Here is a 19,307-nt window from a genome sequence, read left to right as displayed (position 1 = left end):
GTGTGAGTCTGTTGCTAGTGCTGGTTTCCAGCTCTTTTGTTTCTTTCTTAATGATATTCTCTCCTCACTTCAGACCAACCTCCCACTCAAAGGAGAGATAGCTTAAAGAAAGCTACCTAATCCTTTCTCTCTCCATGTCTGTGTTTACACTGCTGCCAATGAGAACCACCCCATCTCAATCATCTCAACAGGGAGGCTTCCAGGGACGCTTTCATGACTCAGTCGGTTAAGTGTCTGACTTTGGCTCAGGTCATCATCATCTCATGGCTTGTGAGTTCAAGCCCTGCATCGGGCTGCATGCAGACAGCTCAGAGCTTGGAGCCTGCTTCGGATTCTGTGTCTCCAGCTCTCTCTGCCCCTTTCCCGCTTCTGTTCTGTCTCTCTCTTTCAAAAATAAATAAACATTAAGAAAAAATTTAAACAGGGAGTCTTCCAAAGCATGGACTATCTTTAAAAAACGAGTACAGTATTTACTTTCATAAGATGTTTGACTTCAAAATGTCATCTTTTTTTGCATTTATTTATTTATTTTGAGAAAGAGATAACACAAGTGGGGAAGGGGCAGAGAGAGAGAGGGAGACTGGGATCCCAATGCGGGTCTCTAACTCATGAACCGTGAGATCATGACCTGAACCAAAATCAAGAGTCAGATGCTTAACTGATTGAGCTACCCAGACACCCCCAAAATGTCATCTTATATTTGTTAATATTTATTGATGTTCTTTTCAGCCAAAAAAAAAAGCCTTTTGTAATTATCTTTATTGAAATTAGGTACTATTAAACTTGTTTTGAATGTTCTGAGCCTGTGTAACAGGGGCAGTGGGGAACCACTAGCAGTGATCCAGAAAGTAGAAGAAGGAGTTGCCTAGAATCTGTCATCTTCTGGGGGCAAATCCTCCTACAGAGTCGGGAGTTTTGCTTGTTGCTGTTAAAGGAAGCAACCAAATTCTCAGATGGGCACACACCCTTTGGACCCTAGAAATAGCCCTGGCTTGAGACTAAAACTCAGGTTCAGGAAAATGCTCCTGGATAAACTTTTACCAGGTGAAATGTGAGCCATTAGGAGAACCTAACCATATAATGGTTTCCAAAGGGGCAAATATCAAGCAGCGTGGCCACATGAAGGCCAACTGATCAGGCACACTGGAGGCAGGGGGCACTTGTGCGGCCACCTGCCCCAGGACAGTAGAATTGGTTTCCTGGAGTCTGAAGTGGGAGGGCGCAGGGTTCAGAGACTTCCACTTCACTTCCTGTGAGCAACACCTCTTCTTATTACATAATTTCCTCTCGAGCCCACACAACAGGCAAAGTGTGTACTAAAGAGGTTCTCCTTAGCCAAAATATAATTTTCTGCACACCGTGATTAGCAAAGCCTTCTTCTGCACACCAAGAGTCTGTGATTGGCCTTGATTACTCAACAATAGGAGGTCAGGGATAGGTTACTTGGTATCCTGTCTCATCCTCTCCCTCTCCTCCCATCAAGGGATAATCACCATGATTCTGAAATTCTAAATTCACTGAGGGCTGATTTGCTGCACTTGCCGCTTATCCAATCAATTTGACAGCAAGGCACCCTTGGGGCCTAATTTCTGGCTTGAACTGTGTTCATCCACATCTTAGAAGTAATGAAACTGGGGCGCCTGGGTGGCTCAGTCGGTTGAGCGGCCGACTTCGGCTTAGGTCATGATCTTGCAGTCCGTGAGTTCGAGCCCCACGTCGGGCTCTGTGCTGACAGCTCGGCGGAGCCTGGAGCCTGTTTTGGATTCCGTGTCTCCCTCTCTCTGACCTTCCCCCGTTCATGCTCTGTCTCTCTCTGTCTCAAAAATAAATACACATTAAAAAAATTTTTTTTAAAAAGAAGTAATGAAAACTGACCTGATGGGAATGCAGGGTGGTTTGTTGTGTGGTGGATTGAATCTCAGGTGAAGGATGGATGTGGTGGTAGAGATGGATCTTCCTTCACCTGCTTCCTTCTGAAGTGCCTGCCAGCCCTTCTAGGTAAACACTGAACAGTGTGGCAATGCCAGGGCAAGCTGTGAAGAGAGTGTTGCAGAATTCCATGGCAGCAGTCTCTGCTTGGTAGATGAGGGAGGAGGCCCAGGGAATTGATTATTTTGTATAGACACTGAGGGTCAGTGGCTCCATGCCCATTCTCACTCTCACACTGAAGCCATGTGGCCTGAATTCTTCTGGGGCATATGTGATAGGCACCTGGTTGCTCTTTCAAGGAGCCATAACCTGAGGTCAGTGTCAGGATTGCATGAACCTATCAGCAGGGTTTGTCTTCAAGCCCCCCTACGGCTTGTTTTAGAATCCTCTACCCTGTCTCTGGTTCTCTGTCTTGAGTATCCGGTACTATGTCATCCACCAACTATCCAAGCTACTTATGAATGTTTCCTAAAAGTACTCTAGGTAGCAAGAGAATCATTACCATTTTTCCTGAAAAATTCTGTTTCTCCTATATTTGCTTGCCTTAACTCCAAGTGCCCCACTGGGCATTAGTATACCTGGACTGACCTTTTACCAAGCATTGAGTTCCTCTGCCTTGAGTCTTTCCTGAATTCTGCTTCTTACACCAAAAACTACCTCCCCCGTATCTCGACTTTTCCCCAGACAACTGGCCATCAGGTTCATTGCAATCAAGTTCAATATTTACAGACAATAGACCATAGCATATATCTATCTTAATTGGTGATATGATACCTTAATCCAAAGAAGTGACTCCAAGGCCAGAAATTTCGGACTTGTCAAGCAGAACAGTGGATGGATGGGATGGAATACATCGAGTCAGTCTTCAGAGTCCCTTAGCATCCATCTGCTACCTCAGTGCTGCCTGCTCTGATAACTCTTGAGGTAGCTTAGTCATCCATCACACACACTCTTGTCCCAAACCTATATGTGGGGCAACTCTGGAGAGAGGTCATATTTTCCAACCAGAAACTAAGATACATGATCTAAAAAAGGCGGCTTCTAAGTTATGAATTTATTGGTAGAATGAAGAGAAATCTACAAAAACACATTATTTGGGTATAGAATAAAAAGAATTCTTACTAAAAATTTAAAAATTATAGGAAAGGGCACCTGGGTGACTCAGTTGGGTAAGTATCCGATTCTTCATTTTGGCGCAGGTCACAATCTCATGGTTCGTGGGATTGAGCCCCACATTGGGCTCTAAGCTGACAGGACGGAGCCTGCTTGGGATTGTCTCTCTCCATGGCTCTTTGCCCCTCTCTGATTCTGGCTCACATGGGCAAGCATGCGTATATGCTCTCTCTCAAAATAAATAAACTTCAAAAATTTTTTTAAAAAATTACAGAAAATTGGAAGCTGCTCATAATATGGAAGTTGGATAGCTGCATGGTTGCTATGTCAGGTTATGATGCTTTGGTGCTATAGCAGAATGACAGCCTTGGATCCAGAAACCTGTGTTTATGTCACAGCACTGCCACTAACATGATGTGTGACTTAGAAAAAGTCCTTCAATACCTGTGGACGTGATTCCCCTTATCCTCTAAACAAGAGAGAAAATGTGTAAGTGTGCACAGTGTTGTCTTTAGTATCAGACAGCCCTCAGCATCCATCCTGGCTCTGCCACATATCAAGCTGTGTGACCTCAGGCAGGTAACTTACCCCACCTCTGAGCTGCAGTTGCTTATCTGTAGAGATGATAATAGTACTTAGCTTGCTGTGCTGCTCATATTATGACACACATAATAAGTGTTCTGTAAATGGTAACTTTAATTATAAAATTAATAAGGTATTATGGTTAGGTTAACTGAATTCAAAGTTCCTTTCTATGTCAATTTATTGGGAGAGAAAGCCGAGGAAATAAAGGGAAAAGTTTATAGGTTATGATAACAACCTTCTTTTTTCCTCCGTTTTTCTCAAGTGATCTAGAAGCAGCCTAATACAACTTGGAGACCAGGATGACTCCGCCAGTCACCTCCCTCCCACACCACCAGAGAACATTTCTAGGGGAAGAGGTAGGATGCACATTTTAAGTACAATTCCTCAGTTTCACTTCCCAAATGAGTTCTGTCAGGATCCAGAATCTACTTCTCTCATAATGACCTTCCCCAGTGAAAATTAAAGACTCATTAATCTGTAGACGGCCAAATGTAAAATCGTGCTTGTAAAATAACACCAGCTAAATCATCATCCTTCAACTTTGTGGCAAATAGGAAGCTTTTAATCTCAGAACACTTAAGAAATTTGGGTTTTAAGAAACCATAACCCGAAGGTAATACATGACTTTACAAAGAAACTTCCTGTCATGCTCTTTTGCTGTGGCTTTTTCCCCACCTACCTAAACCTCATGAAAGTAAAAATACTGATCAATCATGCAAAGTGGGACTTGTCTAAAATAACTGAAATGTGATACAATATGAGTGTTAGGAATGCATAGCAGCAGACAGTGGTTATCAAGCCAGGAGATCACTCATTAATATTGGGCGCTGGGTGATAGAGGGTCATGCCTGGAACATCTGCACTGTGTCCTGACAGCCCAGCATCCACTCGTGCCCTTCAGCAGCCACCTCAGCTTAAGTAGCCTGATTGTCAGTGTGAGCCTCAGGCTCCAGTTAGCAAAGACAGCGGACACAGCTCTGTGCTCATGGGCCCAGAGAAATCGGGTAGTGAGCATTAGAAAACGTGAGTTCGTTTTTCTGTGATCACTTTCACTTTTTTTCCTCAAGTAAAAACTTTATAAAACAAACTCTCATGTACCCTCCCAACCCCCTTTAAAAATTGTCTTTCAAGTTGGCTGGTTGAGGGATGATAGTTTTGTAGTGTAGAGATAGTATGAAGCAGGGATAACCTGGAGGCCGAGGGATGAGTTTTAACCATGTTGATTCTGGCAAATACAGGAAATCAGAATGGACAGATGACCAATGGTGTTACATGCAAGCCCGCAATGTGTTCAGTTCTACTTCCATTCCTCTCTCTGCTGCTTCAATTAATTCATTAGACACCAACTTATTCTAAAATTATGTATTAACTATGTGCGAAGCATCTGAAATAGAAAGGGTGACTCCAGGGGGTGCCGTGGGAGACTTGGAAAACACCACAAAGACTCCTGCAAAAAGTGACATCTGACGTCTAAAGGAATAGTGACTCTAGGGTGCTAGGGCTGACATTAATGAAGGAGTGGAATTCTAGATTGGAAATGTAATCTAAAACTCAAGTGATTGCTGGCAAAATCCAGTTACTTTCAGAAGTTTAATCTTTGAAGTCATTCAGATATGGAAGAGGCAGTGTTGATGCCACCTCACTGCCTCCTGGGTGCGAATCACTGGCCCGAGCCTGCCAGGAAGGAGAGCTAGCATTTCTGCTGGTTCTCCAGACTAATACTGGAAATGAGTTTTCACACTGTGTGGGGGGCCACAGATGCACCTGACCACTGAATTCTCACTGTGGGCTGCACTGAGCCCACCAGGTAGGCAACAGTGAAGCCACATGCAAGTAGAAGGGATCCCACTGCATCCCTTCATGCCCTCTCTTGGGGAGGGCTGTGATACGGACAGAGCTCACAACAGGGATTGTGGCTGCAAGCAAATGGAGCTGAGTCCACATCTTCCCCAACCAACCCTAACACAGCTCCGTGGTCCCCCTGTACATCGGAGCTGGGGATGCCCTGCAGTAGCAGGAAAAGCACTCAGGGGGCTGGTGAGCCACTCCTTGCTCTCACCCTTCCTGAAAGAACCGGACACTGGGACACTCCTGCTGACATTCACGCCATCGGTGAGCACAGTGCTTTGCTTCTTACACTGTTTAGTACCCTCGACCCCACATTTATGCACCATAACCCAGACTGCCCATCTCACTGGGTCATTGTGAGGATTGAATGAAAAAGTGCTTTCCTTATAAACTTTAAAGCACCATCTAAACAAGATTATTTATGTTATTTTATGGCCATCAATCAGCACAGAAAATCCCACGAGGCAGGTAAGGCAGGAATTATTAACTCTCATTTTTGAGTTGAAGGAACACCAAGCACAGGGAAGAAAATGCAATGTGCAGACCAAGAAAAGTTATGGATGGCTCTATTTATGGAAGAAAGGGAATGGAACAGTAGATTTTACAAACTCTCTACTAATCCAACAATTTCAAGTTTAAATCATATGGTTTGATTTAAATTTACTTTTTCTAAGTCTCTAAGCATATCTCCTTCTTCACCGCATAAACAGTAAATTTGGAATGGCTATCACTGGGAACAATGAAGACTAAATCAAACTGCAGACTCTTTTTCCAGTGAAAAGCACGTGGGGCAGGTGGGCAGGTATGGAAACTTCTATGAGCACAATGTTCTCTCACCTTTCACTGGAGGGCGGAGCAGTTTCTGAACACCAGAGCATCTTTGTTCCTGTCTGCTCTCAAGTGGCTCTGCTCTAACCTGACATCGATCCCCTCTGTGAAGTGTCTTTGTCACTTGCAGCTTTAAGTGCTGTCACAGCCATGGGCTGATGGAAAGGGGATGGCATGTTTGGGCGTCCAGGATCATGACTGGCTAGAATTCCCCACTGAAGGAGCCTTATCTCATGAAAGGAGCCCAGTGGCCTGACACTAGGAGTGTTTTTGCCATTTGCGTTAGCTACAGGGCACTATAGCATTTAAAGCTTGCTGGTCTGTCAGCTAGCCAGCTTAGCTGGGCTTTTGTAGGTGGGGTCCAAGGGAGAAGGATGGAGAGTGGATGGATTTTAATCAGACCCATCTGAGCCCAGGCAGGGGAGGTCATGCTGAAAGCAGCCCCTCCTTCAAAACGGGAAACACTCCTAAAAGCACCAGGCAAGACCCATGATGAAAGAGTAGGACATGGTTTTAGAGATGATGACCTAAATCTGGGACTGTCCCATCCATGACTTTGACCTTGTGCAATTATGACAAGTGTTCCCTCCCACTCTCCAGAGAGACACTCGAATTTTATGTATAACACTATGCCTAGGATGTTACAATGTCCTGACACAGATCATCCAGTAATACACTCCTGAGCCGCATCTACTGAGCGTCTATTAAGTGCCAGGCACAATTCTACATGCATTAACCTTACTTCAATCTCTAAATCAGCCCCACCATGCAGGTGTCATCCTTCCCATTACACTGCTGAGGAAACTGAGACAGAGTGGTTACATAACTTGACTAGATCCACCCAGTAAGAAAGTGGCTAAGCTCTGGGGCACCTGGGTGACTTAGTTAAGCATCCAACTCTTGGTTTCGGCTCAGGTCATGATCTCACGGTTTGTGGGTTCAAGCCCTGCCTAGGGCTCTATGCTGATTGTGCAGAGCCTGCTTGGTATTCTCTCTCTCCCTCTCTCTCTGCTCCTTCCCCACTTGTGCTCTGTCTCTGTCAACATAAAATGAAAGAAAGACAGAAAGACAGAAAGACAGAAAGACAGAAAGAAAGAAAGAAAGAAAGAAAGAAGAAAGAAAGAGGCTAAGTTCTACCTCACTCCCATGACCAGGTTCTTATCATTATGCCATAGCCACAACTGTCATCAAGGTAGGATCTTGGGGTTCCAGTGAATCCCCACCACACAGCCTGAATGGCTATCTGCAGTTGGGACCTGTTGGTGGCCCTTTAGAGGGCTCTTAGTGAATGGCAGAACCAGTGTTATCCTCAGCTTGTCGACTGACTTTCTGAGGAATGAACCGTTTCTCAGGGTTCCCATGCACATAGTGATGTGTAAGGTCTTCCCACCTAGTTTGGAAAGGGAATACAGTGACCAGAAGTAACATGCCTTCAACAAGTAACTTGCTGGGCTGAAAACAAGGGTGTGAACCCCTCTGACTTTGGTACACAGTGTTCTAAGAGACACTTTACATTTATATATTTCCTACAATACCAGAGAGCTGTGCCTCTGCAGAGTAGGCATCCAATGTGTGGGACAATTTGTAAGATTTTAACAATGCCAGAAAAATGGAAAAAAGAAATAACTCCTTGGGCTCCCCATTTCTTGGGAATTCTAAGCAATTGTGACATAAGCAGGTCTTTAACAACACTGGAGAACCAGATTGGGAGAGGATATCATGCCTTGGTGCCAGGACATTTTTTGGATAAGGTGTTGACCCTCAAATCTGACCTCAGTGAGGATGTCTATCATCATAGGGATCGGCTTGGGAGCACTTGTGCATGCATCAGAAGAACCTTCACTTGGAGGATCTCGAGTTGTGTCCCCTTGGGTCCTCTGTGAGGTCTTGGCTCTTTGCACTTCAGACTTTTAGGTGTGACTGTGAATCTGCCACAAAGGGGTTCCTGCCACTCTGCAGATGTGTTTCCCTCCTGAAGTTCAGCTGTAAGAGCCCTCAGGGAGGAGAGTGATTTAAATGGTCAACCTAGTGGACTTGCTATCCACACACCTGTTTGTCACTTGCAATCATTCTGAAAGGCTTCTTAGTGTAACTACAGCAAGCTGGCTCATCATTTCCTTGGTCTCCACGGTGGGGCCCAACCTCCCACAGTGCTGGCTGCAGCCTCAGACTGGAGTTCTGAAAGGTTTCTCAGAGGAAACACCGTGACCTCCAAAATGGTGGCAAGAAGCCACAGAGTACTTGTGGGGCTTCTGCCTTCTTATTTGAGGGTGAAAGTGAGGGTGGGACATGGGTGAAGCCCAGAATGGGAGTTCAGGGAGTATGAAAAGCCACATACCTTTGGCTTTTTGTTTTTTTGTTTTTTTATTGCTACTGTTTAAGGAAAGAGAAATATTAATCTACCACAAAACAAAGGTATTTTTTTAAAACATTGCCTAAAAGAATGTTTTATACAAAAAAAAATCATGTTAGGATACAATTATGGACATAATTAAAACACCATTTCAAAGGTGGAACTGGTTAAAATGACAACCGTCTAAAAAAAACGAAACAACTTCCTTCCCTTAGTATCAAGATGGTAGATGAACTCACCTGTTGCTGCTAAAACTCTATCCCGACTCTTTTAAAGTCTGTGTCAAGGGCCTGATCCTTTGACTCTATTCCAAACTCCCCAAACAGTAGGTTCTCTTCTTTCATAATTGTTTCACCTGCTGTCAGCAGTATGGCTAGGATTTTAAATCTCCTAAGGAGCCTGTATAAAATTTCCTTTATATTGTTCCGGTTAAATTTTTGTTTCTTTTTCCTCCTGAGTCTCTGAATCAGGGCATGCACAGTGTGGCCCTCACAGGCATCTTTTGTATTTTGGACTCACATAAGATCTTTTGGATACCTTGATTGTGGGACAATTAGACTCAATAAAACAAGGAAACAAAAGAAAGCCCATTCATTCCTCCTCCTATGGCTTCTCAAGAAGGTCCCAGGACTGTGATTCTTTATCCAGTCTCTGCTTCTTTATTTCCAGACTACAAGATGTAAAGGACTATCTTAAACAACAAGGAAATGTGCACCTACATTAGCAATTAACATCAACTCCCTTTTACAATCATTCCATTTTCCCTCCTGCTGTTCTAGGAAAACCTGAATTAAAAAGCCTGGTGCTGCTCAAGGGCAATTAATAGCACTGAGATGACAAAAGATCTTAGAACAGCTGACAAAGTGGCCCTGGGAGGGAACTGGGCCCGGGCTCAAAGTCACGGTGGGAAGCGTGTGCCCCGTGCAGCATGCGCTTTATGCATGAAGAATGAAAAGAGTTTCATCACCCAGGATAATGCAATTAAAAAGTACACCACCAGAACCCACCCCATGCCAACTTGTTCAAAATTGGGCCTCAGACCCAGGGGCCGAATTGAAATTCGAAGCTTCGACATCTACATCGGCAGGGAGGGAGGAGTTGGGGGTTGATCTGCCTCCTTATGCAGACAGGTGCCTGTTAGCTGAGCAGAGGGACATATGTTCATTGCCTATGGTAAGAAATGATTAGAGGGCCCAGGATGGGTGGACCGGGGGAGACACAAGCAGTGTCAGAGGAGAAGCTAATTAAAAGCAGGTTCTCAGGTCTCTTTGTCCTCCGCACTCAGTGTTTCTGCCCTATGCTGTACACACACAATTTAACATGCACAGAGAAAGGAGAGCAACCATCTCTAATTGCCGGAAAACGACATCACGTTTGTTGTCCCGAGCGCAGTTTTGCCCAGGTGGAAATTGTTTTCCCGATTAGAGCACTCTGCTGCAGACCAGAGTGCGGCTGGGAATTTTTTTCTAATCTTATTGAGATGAGACCATTCAGGCTGCTGATTACTGACACAACAGAGTAATCTTTCTAGACAACTACTATGACCCTGGATTGGCAAGAGCAGGGAGGAAAAAGAAAGGCCCCCTTCACTAACCAGAGCCCCATGAGATGAAACAGGGTCGGGGAGGGAAGCTTGGTCTAGTCAGTCGGTTGAACTTCCGCTGAGGTCGTGATCTCACGGTTTGTGAATTCAAGTCCAGCATCGGGCTCTGTGCAGACAGCTCAGAGCCTGGAGCCTGCTTCAGATCCTGTGTCTGTCTCCCTCTCTCCCTGCCCCTCCCCCGCTCAAGTTTCTTTCTCTCTCTCTCTCTCTCTCTTTCAAAAATGAATAAACTTGAAGGAAAGAAATAGAAGGACGGAAGGAAGGAGGGAAGGAAGGAAGGAAGGAAGGAAGGAAGGAAGGAAGGAAGGAAGGAAGGAAGGAAGGAAGGAAGGAAGGAAGGAAGGAAGGAAGGAAGGAAAAATGAAAGAAAGAAAAGAAGGTCAGGGGTATGTAAGCATGGCCCACTTTCTGTTGCTCCGTTGTGGTGACCCAGCAGTGATCTGGAAGCTATCCTCCTTCCACTGCATGATGCTCACCCTGCAATATGGACACTTCGGACTCTGACTCCTGTCTCCAAGGTTACTCCTAACGGCATCCATGTTCTACCAGCAAGTCAGACTAACCAAGTTGAGCTTAAATCAGCAGGCATTGTGCTACAGTTGGCTGTGAAGGACTCACATCGGCTTGTTCTCATGAAGGTCTCTGTGCAAAAGAACAATTCCAAGGCACTCTTCTATCCAATCCCAGATGTTCTTTATGAAATTGTGGTGGGAAAGAGTAGAGGGACATGAAGAAATATACTCACACACAACTAAGGCAGCCAAAGATGTTTGGGCTACTGTAATAATGATAGCTAAAATTCACTGAGAGCTGCCTCTATGCCAGGTACTGTGCTAAGCCCTCATGTGCATGCTCTTTTTTAGTGTTCACTATAAGCTTGTAGGGTAAGTCCTTTTACAGTGTCCATTTTACAGCTTGACAAGATTAAAGACACATGGCTAGAAAATGGCAGAGCCAGAATTCAAACTGGCCAGACTGTCTTTGGACTTGACCCCAGCTCCTAACCAAGACCCCCAGGCTGAATGTGTAATGTGTACAAAAAGAATCAAAGATTCTTCACAATAGGTCCCATTCTAGTTAACAAAATTGGATGGAAAAAAACAACTTCTACAATTTGTTATGAATGACTTATGTAGCCAGACCAAAAAATGGGCACTCCTAGGCAGTCACCATTTATGTCTGCACCTTCCTGTGTAATTATCTTGTACACAGCAGCAACTACATGGCCTCTGGTTTGACAGTGGTTCACATTTGGAGTTCCTTGGGAAAGACACAGAGTTAGAGCCTGAAACCTAGAGCACAAGGAGGTAATTATTTCCAGGATTCCACTCAATATGTGCCTAGAAAGGTAGAGAGGGCAGGGAGGAGGTGGAAATAGGAAGGTAGAGAGAATTGTTTTTTAAAAGGTGCAATTCCTTTGTGGAAAGTTTTCATATCTATATAAATGGTAGCAGGTGTAGAAAGAAGGCCCACTCTAAAAGCTAAAGCTTCACTCTCTTCCGAATGAATCATCTTCTTGTTTATACTCTATTGGCAATTAATGATACACCATCCCATAACATTTTCATTACTGCTGTCTCGTGCTATGGTCTTCATCTTTTATTGTTGAATTCCTCATGTATTATTGACCTGTCTTCCTAATTATATGGTAAGTTATTTGAGAAGGGAAAATGAAGTTTTTCCTTTTTTAAAAAAAAAATTTATTTATTTATTTTGAGAGAGAGAGAGAGAGAGAGAAAGAATCCCAAGCAGACTCCTCACTGTCAGCACGGAGCCTGCTGTGAGTCTCAAACTTATGAACCATGAGATCATGACTTGAGCTGAAGTCAAAAGTTAGACATTTAACTGGCTGAGCCACCCAGGTACCCAAAAATGAATTTTTTAAATTACTTATAACCCCTATGGTACTTAACAGAAAACCTAGTCCATATCTGTTGGTAGATGAAAGAAGATGTTTGTGCTCATTTTTCTCCTATCTTGAAGTAACAAAAGGAATTTAGTCTGAGACACGCCAGAGGAACTCAGAGAAGGGTAGTAGAAAGAGCTTCTTTACTACTTTCCAGCACTTCATTTATGCATCCATCCATCTGTTGACCTATTTATTCAATGTTCCTAGAATTATGCCAACAAGAAGGCTACAAAAAAGTACACGGTCATGTTCTTTATGATCTCACAGAACCATAGGAAGGAGGAGAGGATCATGCCTGCTAAAATTCAAGGGAAAAATGAAAATTTTTATGGGTCTCAGTTCGCTGCTAACCACATCCTCACATGCTTGTCTGTTAACTCATTCACTCAAGCAATAGATATTTGTTGAGTGTGTACTGGAAACTGGGATGCATGTGTGAACAGAATAGATAAAGACCTTATATTCATGAAGTTTGTAATACAGTGAGTAAGACAAACATTTATAAAATAATGCCAATGATTATTTAATTATAAGTGCAAGTTGGGGCGCTAGGGTGGCTCAGTCTGTTGAGCGTCCTACTTCAGCTCAGGTCATGATCTCCCTCTTTGTGGGTTCGAACCCCACATCAGGCTCTGTGCCAACAGCTTAGAGCCTGGAACCTGCTTCAGATTCTGGGTCTCCCTCTCTCTCTGCTCCTCCCCTGCTCATGCTCTCAAAAATAAATAAACGTTAAAAAATAATTTAAAAAAAGAAGCACAAATTTATATGGGAGGATAAATGCAAGGAGCATTTCTAACCTAGATTTGGCCAAGAGGATGGAAGCCAGAAAAGCATTTCCTGTAGAAGTTTCATTGACACTGAAACTTACAGGCTGAGTGGAGGAGTAGACAAAGGAGAAGGTAAAAAATGGAGAATTCCAGGTATAGCAGTTGAGTGGCCTTAAGGTGGGAAAAATTTTGGCACAAAAGAAGAAATGAACTAACACAAGTGAGGAGAGTATGGGGGTGGAGTGGATGTTGGTGGAGCCAGATGAGGCTAATCAGTGGGGCATGGCCAGATCATGCAGGAGGTCATAGGTTGGGGTTGAGTTGTTTTTATTTTAGTTTTAGCATCTAGCATACAACTTGTCTTTCTATTTGGGGCATCTCTCACCATGCATGACATCTGAGGTATCCATAGCTATGTCACCTGTTACAGAGAATGAAGGAGGGAGATCTTCCTTTTCTCATCCTCTGGCATCCAAGACATTGTCATAGAAATTCTGTCCAATTACTCATCTTGGATCACCCTGAATCTTTGAATATGAAGCAAGCAATGCAAACTCAAAGGAAGAGTTTAAAACTCACTCATGGCAGTTGCATCCTGTGGCATCAAGCAGTGGCAATAGCACTATCTGGTGCCCTGTCCTTCTAGACTATTCCTTCCATCTGTCCTCCAGAGCCAATTTTTTCTTTTTATTCCCCAAGCATCAGGGAGTCTATGAGTCTGCTATCAAACTCCCTGTCTAACTTCATCAGAGCTAATTCCAATTGGTTGTAACTCAGGTTCTTGACTGGTAAACAATGATAAGAAGATTAGTTTTTAACTTAAGGACAACAGAAGTTCTATCCACATTTCTACCCAAGGTTCTATCCAAGTGTTCCATCCAACTGGAATATCACTAAAGGTTCTTTATAGTTTTCAAACCACTTCCACATGACCCATTTGTTTTTATAGCAACCAAAGGGTTAGGTACTACCATCTCCCTTTTATTAACCAAAAAGAGAATGGAGTTGGAAGAGTCCAAGTGATTTCTTTCTGCTGTGAAACAGCTAATTAATGGCAAAACAATTATATGAGGCCAGGTCTTCTGGTTTCCTGTGCATCACTCCTTCTGTTACTTCTTGCAGTGGATGCAAGACCTGTGGTGTGGGAAGAAAAGCAAGTGTCATGACTTCTGTGTCAGCAGCAGAGGCACACTGTCCAAGCTGTACACATGAACTTACCTATGGACATTCTTGCAAATTCTGTATTCACACCCACCATTATTTGTATTGGATAGTAGATTTACATGAGAAAGAAGGTAACATCCCCAGAACACAGTCTGTCTGGAAAGACTTCTCAAGCACAAAGCTGCAGTTAGGAATGTATAGGTTCACAAATGTATGTAGATGCTGAGACATCCATTCTCAGAGAAAAGTTTGAAGCTTGAAATCGTAAGATGCAATACAAAAGAAAATGTATATTGGTAAACAGATTAAGCATGGTATTATGTAGCCTGCTGGGAAGCAGCAAAGATGGAGAATCAAAACATAAGCTTTGACTTGAGACCCAGAGACAGTACTTATCTTGTAGGACTGCCGTAAGGATTAAACAAAGTAGCACATGGAAAATTCTTAGCACAAAGACTAATACAGGGCAGATACTCTATTAGATGTTTATTCCCCTGCTTTGTTTCCAGAGGCATCAGAAAGCAAATGGAGATTGTCCCCTAGCTAGATAGGGGTCAGAGATAATCTGTAGTTTAGCAGACCATGGTTCAAACTCAGATCTTCAGGCAGAGGCTATCAAAAGAGGCTAGGGGCACCCAGAGGAACAGAGAGAAGTCAGCATCAGTACTCCCTCATTCTCAAGACCAGCCACATTGCTGAGACTTTCTTTCTAATAATATATCTAGAACTTAAATGACCTATTCAACCTTCAGGGGTGTGAGGGTAAAGAAACTGGTGTGTTACTTGAAATATAATACACAGAAATCCTTCCAACTTCTTTTATTTTTATGCTTTTCCATAAAAACCAATTGAAATGATTGTTTTTTTTTTTTCTTTTCAGGGAAAGAAACAAAAGGTTTTTTAAATCAGTAAAGAGTATTTTCTATTAAAACTAAATATTTTTCTAAAAGCAAATTTTATTTTCCCAAATATTTGACAAGAGCAAGCTGTAAAATTCTGAAGGAGTTCAGTCAGCTGTGCAGATTGACTTTTGAAGTGTAAAATAAACCTTTACTTAACAGATGTCAGAACTGTGACTTTGAGAGATAATGACAGTTTTTATAGTAGGTTGGTGACAGAATTTCTAAGAAGAATGAATAAAGTTTTGGTGCCAAGTTTGGGGAAAAAATGACAACATGATTATTAAAAATTGACTGAGTTGAGGAAAGCAAAAATAAGTGTTTTAATTTATTTGATTAGACAGCGTAAATTGTTCCGTAAATACCAGCAAAATACATTTAACAAAAGGATAGGCTGTACCATCAAGTAAGAAGGAGAGTAACTCAAAGGCCCTACCTTCCTCCAAAACTGCCATGAATGAAGTTTATTTCAAATCATTTCAAAGGTCTTAGACAAGGGATCAAACAGTCCTGGAAGACTTTTTAATAACTACTTTCAGATTCTACCCCTCTTGCAGCAAATACAGACAACTCTGCAATACTGACAAACACATTCTAACTGGATGATTTAGGGTCAGCAGTCCCTGAAAATATTTTAGGCAAAATCAAATACCCCCAAGGGGTGCCTGGGTGGCTCAGTCAGTTGAGCATCTGACTTCGGCTCAGGTCATGATCTCACGGTTTGTGAGTTCGAGTCCTGAGACAGGTTCTGTGCTGACAGCTCAGAGCCTGGAGCCTGCTTTGGATTCTGCGTCTCCTTCTCTCTCTGCCCCTCCCCCACTTGTGCTCTGTCTCTGTCTGTCTCTCAAAAATAAATAAATGTAAAAAAAATTAAAAAAATCAAATACCCCAGGCCCCATTCCACTCTCTCACAGTCTTTCCCAGGGCAACCTGCCTGTGACCAGGTCACCTCCAGAAGCAGCTCCAGTCCTGCCTCTGTACGAAGGCTTCTTGGACTCCTCTGTTCCCCAGACAGTCCTTCTATCCTGCATAGAGAGGGCCCTGGAATAGTCTGCGTTGCATCATTCAGCATTGGCCAGTGATGGTCTTATTGAGCCAGAATCTCCCAACCTTTTTACTGTAAGCAACTTCCACTATGATGCCTCCCAGGAGATGATACTCAGGGGATGCCAGCTTCATGTAGGGATTCTGTTCTTTTCTGGACAGGTGAATTTGGGGAATAAAATAGACAACTCCAGAATATTCTGAAGGCTAAAGCCAGAATCAGGAACTGACTATCCAGTTCCTCCTCCTTTCACATTTAGTGATTTTTGAAATGGTTGAGTTAAAATCAAACATCATGATATCTAATTTCCATCTTTTCTTTTTTTTCTTTTTCTGCCTTTTGTAGGTTTAATTAAGGTTTGTAAGTTTAATTAAGCAATTATAATTCAATTTCAACTCCTCTATTGAATTATTTAACTTCTTTAAAATAATTGTTAGTGGTTGTCTTAGGATTTACAATAAAAAAATTAAATAATTTGTGTCTGACTTCAAATAAATTATACTGCCTCACGTGTAGGGTAAGCATCTTTATAACAGTCTATTTCCAATCCTGCCTTCCCAACCTTTCCTGGATTGTCATTAATTTTACTTTTAAGTATGCTGTAAACATGTAATACATTGTTATTACTTTTGCTTTCTATAGTTACCTTTCACTTCCTTTTATTCTTTTTCCAATGCTCTTTATTTCTTTGTGTAGATCCAAGTTTCTGAGTACTACATCCCTTTTGCCTGAAGAACCTCCTTACTATTTCTTATGAAGTAGGTCTGTCACCAGTGAATTCAGTTCTTTCAGTTTTTGTCTGTTTGAGAAAGTCTGTTTCCAGTTCATTTCTGAAGGCTATTTTCTGTGGATATAGAATTCTGGGTTGACAGTTTCCTTAAGCATTTCAAGCAAGGCACGCCATTATCTTACTGCGTGTTCTCTGATGAGAAGTGTGCTATAACTCTTATCCTTGTTCCTCTGTAGATAATATACCTTTTTTTTTTTTTTAGGTGTGGCTGCCTTCAAGATTTTCTTATTGTCTTGGTTTTCAGCAGTTTGAAAAAGATATGCCTATATGGTTTTATTAATGCGGATATGCTTGTATTTATCCAATTTGGCATTCTCTGAGTTTCTTGAATCTGTGGTTTTGTGTTATTAATTTTGGAAAATCTGCTATCATGTCTTCAAATATTTTTTCAGCTCCATTCTCTTTCTCTTCTGTAATTTCAATTGTGCATATTTTAGACCATTTAATATCATCTGAAATTGTTGAATGCTATGTTCTGATCTCCCCCTCCTCTAATTCTTTTTTTCTTTTGCATTTTATTTGGGAAATTTCTACTGCCCTATATTCAAGGTCACAGATTCCTTCCTCGTCTGTATCAAGCCTACTAATGAGCCCATGGAAGACAATCTTCATTTCTGTCGTGGTTTTTGTTTTCCAGCATTTCCATTTTATTCTTTTTATTGAAGTATAGTTGACAAGCAATGTTACATCAGTTTCAGTTGTACTACATAGTGGTTCAACAAGTCTGTACGTTATGCTATACTCACCACAAGTGTAACTACCATCTGTCTTCATACACCACTATTATAATACCATTGACTGTATTCCTCATTCTGTGCCTTTTATCCATGTGACTTGTTCATTCCATAACTGAAAGCTGTATCTTACACTCCATTTAATTCTTTCTCATAGTTCTCTTGTCTCTGCTGACATTACCTATTTGGTATTGTATATTGTCTATCTTTTCCATTAAATTCCTTAACATATTAATAAGTTATTTTAAATGCCACACCTGTGTCATGTCTAAATCTGGTTGTGATGGTTACCCTTCAGACTAGGTATTTCCTTGCCTTTTCTTAGCCTGATAATATCCTGTTGTCAAAACCTGAGTATGTTGTAGAAGGTAGTAGATGCTGAGGTAAATACACTTTATGCTTGAAGATAAACATCTCATTTCTTCTGCTAGTCCTCCCTCAGCTTAATTTAAATAAAATTGACATATAGCATTAACATATAGCAATGTGATGATTTGATATATGTATATGTTATAAAATGATTACCACAATAAAGTTACTTAATATATCCATCACCTCACATAATTACATTTTTTCTTTGTGGTGAGAACATTAAAGATTTATTCAAGTATATAACACAGTATTATTAACTATAGTCACCATGCTGTACCTTAGATCCCCATTGTTTATTTGCCTTATAACTGGACATTTGTACTCTTTAACCAATATCTTCCCTTTTACCCAGCCTTTGGCAATTCTACTCTCTTTATATGAGCTTATCTTTTTCTTTTTAGATTCACATGTAAGTGAGATCATACAGTATTTGTTTTCTCTGGCTGACTTATTTCATCTACCATAATGCCCTCAAAGTCCATCCATGGTTTCACAAATGGCAGGATTCCTTCTTTCTAATGGCTGATAAAACATTCTGTTATGTATATTTACCCACATTTTAAAAACCCATTTATCTGTGAATAGACATGTTATTTCCATATCTTGGCTATTGTAAATAGTACTGCAATGAACATGGGAGTGTAGATATCTCTTTGAGATGATGATTTCATTTCCTTTGGATATATACCCAGATAGGATTGCTGGACCAGATAGTAGTTCTACTTTTTAATTTCTTGAGGAACCTCCAGAACATTTTCCATAGTGGATCTACCAGTTTCCATTCCCACCAACAATGGGAATGAGGGCTCCCTCTTCTCCACAACCTCTCCAATACTTATATTTTATCTCCTTGATAATACTATTTTAACAAGTATGAGGTGATATCACATTGTGGTTTTGATTTGCATTTCCCTGATAATTAGTGATGTTGAGAACCTTTGTATGTCCCTGTTGGCCATGTGTATGTCTTCTTTGGAAAAATACCTATTCAGTTCCTTTGTTCATTTTATTATATTTTATTTTTTTTTAATTTAAATTCAAGTAAGAAATCATACAGTGCAGTCTTGGCTTCAGGAGGAGAGCCCAGTGACTCATCCCTTACATGGGACACACAGTGCTTATCCCCAAAAGTGCCCTTTTTAATGCCCATCACCCATTTAACTCATGCCCCACTCACCACCACCCCTCTAGCAACCCACAGTTTGTTTTCTGTATTTAAATTGAATGATGATGATGATGCTAATGATGATGATGATGATGAAGATGATGATGATTTGCTATTCAATTGTATGAGTTTCTCATATATTTTGAATATTAACCCTTTATCTGATGTATGATCTATACTTTCTCCCATTCAGGTGAATGCTT

General features: G+C 41.7%; 1 long non-coding RNA gene across 1 annotated transcript in view; it reads left to right on the top strand.

Moving 5' to 3' along the window:
* Positions 1–19,307, top strand: part of LOC123386496 — a 38,031-nt gene that overhangs the window by 16,222 nt on the left and 2,502 nt on the right. The window contains exon 2 of the long non-coding RNA XR_006600423.1: positions 3,890–3,983. This is a non-coding gene — a long non-coding RNA (uncharacterized LOC123386496). The remainder of the gene's footprint in view (positions 1–3,889; positions 3,984–19,307) is intronic.

Source organism: Felis catus, chromosome B4 (assembly GCF_018350175.1).
Source record: "Felis catus isolate Fca126 chromosome B4, F.catus_Fca126_mat1.0, whole genome shotgun sequence".
Lineage (NCBI taxonomy): Eukaryota > Metazoa > Chordata > Mammalia > Carnivora > Felidae > Felis > Felis catus.
Note: the sequence above shows the minus strand (reverse complement) of the source record. Positions and strands in the feature narration are given on the sequence as shown.